Genomic DNA, 6365 nt, shown 5'->3' on the forward strand with positions numbered 1-6365 from the left:
GCTAAACGTAGTACGCTATAACGGACCAAGGGCCGTGGCGAGGGGTGGTGGGACGGACGGCTCATTTCATTCTGGAAGACTAGCAGCGACGTTGCCAATAGTTCTAGACGTTTCAGCACATTAAACAGTAAACATGTCCTTTAATAGTAACGCATATATCCTCTGGTTAATAACATATTATTACGCATGCTTCTTTAAAATAAACTATTAATTTAATTAAGAAATTGAGATTTATTGATATCCGGTGAAGGTTTAAAGTCACCTTTTCTGCAAATCAAACTAAGTAGATAGGCGCAAATTTGAGACGTGGCAATGTCGCCTTCTCTATCTCAGTTGGTTTTTACAGTACGTAGTCAACCTCCGATTGTTTGATCGGGTTAAAATGCACAATGTGATATCTGTTCTTCCTAAATCTATGGGCACGGCATATAAATCACACGGCAGGCCAACTCGCTTTGGCGGGAACGCTACGCGCATACCCTTGCGCACGCCGCCATTATGGGTGCCAGCGACAGAAATTAACCAGTGTCGTAGTCAGTCGTAGTCTTTGTCATCGATAACGTACAGTTACGGCAGCTTTGAGTCAGTAGCGTGCGGCTTAATTTATTTTATTCTTTTCTTGAGTGATATATTTTGTTTTTTTTTAGTTTTATTTTTGTTTATTGTGTTATATATTTGGTTTTTGTAGTTTATTAGTACAATGGAAGTCCGAAATTCTTTTAGTTTTAATACTCAGTCATTGTCTACGGCATTCAAAAGTAATTTTATTATTATGTATCCTGCAAAATGACAAACAAGATTAATTTCTAAATTACTGTTTTCTGATTATCCGTATCTATTTTTAATTTTTTTATGGATAGCTCATGACAATTCAGAGAGAAAAGAAAAAGAGGTCTCGTTTTTTATTAATTATTAAGGTCTGCTGTTTTAATAAGATGTTTGCCAGATCATTTTGGCAATTTTCAGTACCCGTATGTAATATTTGGACACAAAGTTTTTAAATGTTCTTCTAAACTGGATGAATTTATCCTAGATGGGAATAATGACAGGTTTACAAGATATTGGAATTAGAAGAGTTACAAGATAAAGTTGTACCAGATTTTTATGAGTGCAACTGTACACTCAAATCGCTTGTCGCTAAGCTTTTATATAATATAAAATTGTGTAATGACATAATAAAAGTTTTAAAGAAAAAGCTTATTTTTTCATTTTAATGTATTTAAATAAAAGCTTGTTTTTAAAAAGTTTTTTTTCTTAAATTTATTTTTTACTTTTTAAGTTATGCTGGTTTCTCAGTGTCACACACTTAAACTCAATTCTTTTTCTTAAATAACTACCTATGGGCATCCTAATTATATGTGTATCGATTTTCATAAAAAAGGAGAACTTAAAAAACCGACAGCTGTCAAATTTGACAGTTCAATTGTGAGACAAATAAAATGAAAACCGACTATGGGGTAGGGAGCATCCAATATATCGATTTTTATCAAAATCAGACAAGTTTGACAGCTCAATTTTTTTGTCAGCTCAATTTCTTTTCTTTCCTTTTAACCCATGGCTATCCTATATATAGATTTTTATCAAAATCGGACAACATTGAAATTTTTTTGACAGCTGTTAAATTTGACAGCTCAATTTTTTTTCTTTCATTTTAGCCCATGGCCATCCTATATATCGATTTTTATAAAAATCGGACAACTTTGAAGTTTTTTTGACAGCTGTCAAATTTGACGGCTCAAATTTTTTTTGACGGCTTGGCTTTTAAAAATATAGCTAAACATTTATATTTAAAGTCATCAGTTACTTTTCTTCCTTAAGCTGATTTGTTAATTTGTGCAATTTGAATATTAACAAAATTTGCTATGTCCATTGATGGACATAATTTGTACGTAGCCTCTTTAGATTGTTCAATAGATAATTTATTGGGTATTTCTTTAATTCTTGTTTGTAACTCCTGGACTCCTGGCATGTGTTTTAATTTTAATTGTCTATTCTCTAAAGTTAAATGTTTAATTGATTTTTCATTTTTACTTTTGAGGGAGTATGCGCGGTTAACGATTCATTTGTTTAGATAAAAGTATTGTGTAAATAAAATTCAGTTTCAGTCAAATACAGTATTTTTTTAATACGACCCTGTCTAGCAATAGTTTATTTTCTGGGAAATTTTTTGATACGTTTTAATCCGGCCCTGACTCGGCACCCATAATGGTGTTTTCAAGGTCAAATTTTATAGAAATTTTAAACAATCGGATCTGGGCAGAGTTAGCCTGCCGTGTGATTTATATGCCGTGGTTCAGGTGTACTTGAGAAACGAAAGACAGTGTTGTGTTTCTCGGCAGAGTCGTCAGGGAACGACCGTTACGACAGAGACAACCGATCTATCGCTCGTGTCGCACTCGTTATAACCTAAAACAATAACAAGACATTGTCTGACCGCATGTTCCAGCTATTTATGAATGAGATGCTCAGTCTATATTTTATTTTAAGTCTATGATTATAACCTTTTTAGGACTGCGAGAAAAAAAGATAGTCAATTAATCAAAAGTAATAAAAACTCTTAAACTAATAGATTATAATATTTATACATATACAGTCAGTATCTACGGTAAAATACCTTTTAACGGACACCTTTTTAGGAAACAATTTCAGCGTTACCAAATACTAAACTAACGATTTCCTAATCTGCTATACAGGGTGTAAATTAATAAGCACAAAAAAATCTGTAAGCTTTTCTAAAATTAAATTGATTTTTGATTTAAAATTTTACCACTGAGTGTTTATCTATTTTTGTTTTGTAAAAGATGGCTACACTTTAAAGTTTATATTTGGTAAGTGGTAAGTAGATGGCATAAATCAAGTCGCATTTATATAAATATACAGTAGGATGTCCCCGGATTGTCTTTACAAGAGCAAAAACTTTTATATTATTAACTTTTTGCGTAAAATGTATTTTTCATAAAAATATTTACTTGTTCCAAAATAGTTAATCCTGTTTATACATTTCCAATTTAATAAACCATCTTAGAAAAAAAACAAAAAAATTGGCGCCGGGAGGCACGTATAACCGCCCATACTAAAATATGTTCTTTTAGTTTCAAAGTAAAGGAATTTTTCCAATTTTTTTTATCTCAAAAACTGCGACTTTGACTGATTTTGATGTTATTACAAATTTTGTTGCAAATATTATTCCTAATCTTAAATTGAAAACCGCGTTTCGCTAGCTACTGTAATTTTGAAGTTACGATTTTTTAAAATTTTAACCCCCTTCCATACGCCCTTACCAACCTCCCACCCCCACCAAAAACTAATGATTAGATTCTCGGGTGCCACGGTATTTTTGTGCCAAATTTGGTTAAAATCGGTTTAGCGGTTTTTGAGTTATCGTGTTACAGACGGACAGACACAAGATTTTTCCCAACAAAGAATCAGACAAAATAAATCAAAACGAGTTTCTATGGTATCTATGGTAATATGATTTTCATTCTTTGATAGATGTTTAATATCAATTTTTGTTAAGGTTATATTTTTTGGTAATAATCTGACGTGAGATCTTTTTGTATTTTGAGAATAAATTCGTTGGATTTATTTAAAAACAATTTGCTTTATTATTTTTATTAAGACTAGTATTTGAGACTGTTTAAATAGTAATTTAAATTATAGTGAATGAATAAGGAATATACGGAGTTCTGCAATACTACTTAAAAGGCAACTACTAAAATTAATAGGGAACATCATTCTAATTCAGTCAATGGTGAGTAGTGCACGGTCCCAAATATACTCAGTTGATACTAACAAATCCGTGTGATTTTCAGTAAAATAATCTGCTTCTTCGCCTTCGCTCTGATTTAGCCACTCTCAAACCGTTGTTCCTTGCGCACAGAAGTTCAGTAACTCGTCTTGTAAAATTTTAACTTCGCGCCATAAGTTTTCCACCAATAAAGAATCGGAGACCACATTTTCGATATATCAACTCAATACACGGAAAAAAATCATTTCTATATTCAAGAACAATCATACACTTAAAATTTTACACTTTCTTTAAGGATGTATTCTTTCCATGAGTACAACAAATATTTGGAACTATTTTACTTTTACACTTGCTTTTTAAATATAGTTATAGTCACTTTAAGTAATTTTGAATCTAAAAAAAAAAGAATAAAATGACTTATATTTAAGAAAAACTTATATTACTATCAAGTGAATAATCCTTTAGCAACGAAGAAACTATTATTAAATGAAGTATAAATGCTTTTATATAATAATAAGTAGTATTCCTAACTTTTTTAAAACTTTTACTTAAAATCGGTGTATTAAGACTTTAAATAAGTATATTATTCTCGGCGCGAGAATAACACCCCATTTCCAAGAGTTACTATTCTTATATTAAGTGACCATCCCCCCATCTATTAAAACACTGAGATAACGTAAAGGTAAATGATGCAAATAATTATTTTAAGGATAGAATCGTTAAAATAGTTCTTGTTATGTTTGTGTTTTCAGTATCTATTTTAAGGGGAGTGAATTTAATGTTCTAAAACCATGAGACCTCGAAAAAAAAATAGGTTATACTAAAAAATATTTTAAAATTCAACCAAAAAAAGGAGCCAAAGTCTTATTAAGTCGTATTTACGCAAATATGACTTCAATATTGTACATTAAACTGGATTCAGACTAAAGTGATTCTTTATTATCCTCCGAACATAATCGAAGTAGTAGTATCTCTGGTAGTATCATTGAAGATTTCTGTTCTAATAAGCGTAGTTCCAGTGCTGAAATTTCCTACAATATAGTATTTATATAGGTATTTATGTAGGCTCTTCTATAATCATTTATTGTGTATTTTTTAAGAGAAAGGTATTTTTTAGAATTATTAGGTTCGAGAATTATCTAGACTTGGTGGTTCAGGAGTAGCACAAAGTACAAGGAAAGTGCTTTATAAGGTTCTGGGCAATGAAATTGCACAAAAATATTCTTGGGATGGGGCCAAACTGAAGAGAAGTTTGAAATCATTGTTAGTGGCCAAAAGCAATTTTAGGTATCTGAACTTAAAGATATTTGGTGTTGCAAAGACTGTAATAACATATATTTTAGACTCCATGAAAGGTCAATTTCAAGAGTCAAAAGAAACCGAAATTATCAATATAATTAAAATATGGCTTGTAAAAACAAAGAAAGATTAAAAAATACAAAGGTAAGTTGTGCAAATTTATTTGAACAGTATAATTTTTTGCTGATATTATTTCAGAAGGGTAGACAAGAGAATATAGAAACATAGACATAGAAGATAATATCAATGTATATTGTTATATTAAAATATTTTTAATTAATAAACATATATTACTCAAGTTCGTCTTTATCCTTACTTATTATTTTTAACCCTTCTATTTATTAGTTAATTTTTGATTATTACACACCAAATTATTTAATTTCAGCAAATTGTTTGTAGTGTGTCCCCGATATGAATATACTGTATAGGTATCCTATAGATTTTAAGAGATAAAAAAATTGCTAAATATGAAAAAAATTGTATCTATATAGGATATTGGTACAGTGCATCCTTATACAGAACATCCTGTAGATACAGAGTTGAGGGTTGGAATCTTTGGTGTTACAACAGCAAAATAAAACACTAATTCACCACAATATACCAAAACACTTTACTTTTGAACTGGACGCTTGTTTGGTTAATCATGTTAGCGTCATCAGCAGATGATTAAAACTTAAATTTTGACCATCTGCGATGATGACAATCTTTATGGTTAAGCGAAACGCGCGTACTGTGCAAAATAAAGTGTTTTGGTATATTGTGGTAAATAGTGTTTTTATTTGACCTCTAGAAGTTAATAAAAAATATGAAAAACATATGAAAAGCATAAATATAGAATATTAAAAACATGAATATCATATAATTGGAATATTATTTTTAAATACATTCTTTTACGAACATATAATTCACGTTCATACAATATATCTTGGAATGTGAAACGCACTTCTATATCACTTGAATAGGGTGGAACGTAATCTCTGCTATTCATGTGCCATATATGTTCCCAATGAAAAAAAGGAATGTGAACAGAACATTGTTGTTCTCCAAAGTCACTTGTTTCGCATATGAAAAGAACGTAAATGTGCTATCTGGGTAAAAGACAGGATTTTCTACACTCATGACTTGAGCAATAATAATACCCACCATGTTACATGGAAGCGAAACCTGGAAATAATAGAATGCATTTGGAGAAGAATAGTGAACTCAGTTAACAATTACAACCAAAAAATAAAGAGGCAACAAAGTAATGAGATTTTTGAATGTCCGGATTGCGAAGAGAGATAATATCACGTATCGGGGGCTTTTCAGTCACAGAAAT

General features: G+C 30.8%; 1 long non-coding RNA gene across 1 annotated transcript; it reads left to right on the forward strand.

Moving 5' to 3' along the window:
• Positions 1–4754: 4754 nt before the first annotated feature.
• Positions 4755–5170, forward strand: LOC115883778. Its single transcript, XR_004050442.1, has 2 exons — positions 4755–5035; positions 5092–5170. It is a non-coding gene; the product is annotated as an uncharacterized LOC115883778 (long non-coding RNA).
• Positions 5171–6365: the final 1195 nt, after the last annotated feature.

This window comes from Sitophilus oryzae, unplaced genomic scaffold (genome assembly GCF_002938485.1).
Source record: "Sitophilus oryzae breed Bouriz unplaced genomic scaffold, Soryzae_2.0 scaffold_1977_pilon_pilon, whole genome shotgun sequence".
Classification (NCBI taxonomy): domain Eukaryota; kingdom Metazoa; phylum Arthropoda; class Insecta; order Coleoptera; family Curculionidae; genus Sitophilus; species Sitophilus oryzae.